Source organism: Hydra vulgaris, chromosome 09, assembly GCF_038396675.1.
Source record: "Hydra vulgaris chromosome 09, alternate assembly HydraT2T_AEP".
Classification (NCBI taxonomy): domain Eukaryota; kingdom Metazoa; phylum Cnidaria; class Hydrozoa; order Anthoathecata; family Hydridae; genus Hydra; species Hydra vulgaris.
In genome coordinates, this window is record NC_088928.1 from 52,037,403 (window position 1) to 52,038,213 (window position 811).

Here is an 811-nt window from a genome sequence, read left to right on the forward strand (position 1 = left end):
GAATCATGCAGAATGTTTTGCAGATCGTGAGTACCAGAAGAAGCTTTAAAAACAATTCATGCTCATAGGTAGACATCAAAATCTTTAGAACACTTTTGTCGTGTTTTAAGTGATCTTACGTTGACGTGTTTAAATCAATGCAATTTTTATTTTTTTATTTTTTTATTTTTTTTTACAATTTACAAGGTTTATAAATAAAAAAAAAAACTAGCGGGGTAAGTAGAAGACATTATTTTGTCTTATCACCGAGCCCCAATCGTACGTATTTACAATAGCCGGATAATATATTTATACTTTACAAACTATTTATTAAAAATAAATAACAATTAGTTTAAGAAATACTTCAAGAATTCATGTTAAGAGTAATAACCAAGTAAACAAGAAAAACTGAAAGAAAAGTAAAAAAGAAAAACAAAAAATAAATTAATTAATTAAAGAGCACGTATTTTCAAGAGCCACACTATATACGTATATTATACAAAGTATTTGTTGAAGAATATGAAAATAAAATTTTTAACAATTTGTAATAAAGTAATATTTAAATAAAGAACAAAAAATTCAAAATAAAAGAGTACCTAATTTAAAAAAAAACCGTTTTATGTATGTATATTTCTAACCAATTTAATTAAAAGTAAAATAAATAACAACTCATTAATAGTTAAGTAAAATGTTGAAAAACTAAGATTTCACCAATAACTTTTAAGATTAGAGGAAACACCATAACTCAAATAATGAAAAAACTAACAAACAAAAATTGATAAATTGATAAATTCTGATACATATTTTATATAATTGATTTTTAGTTTAAAAG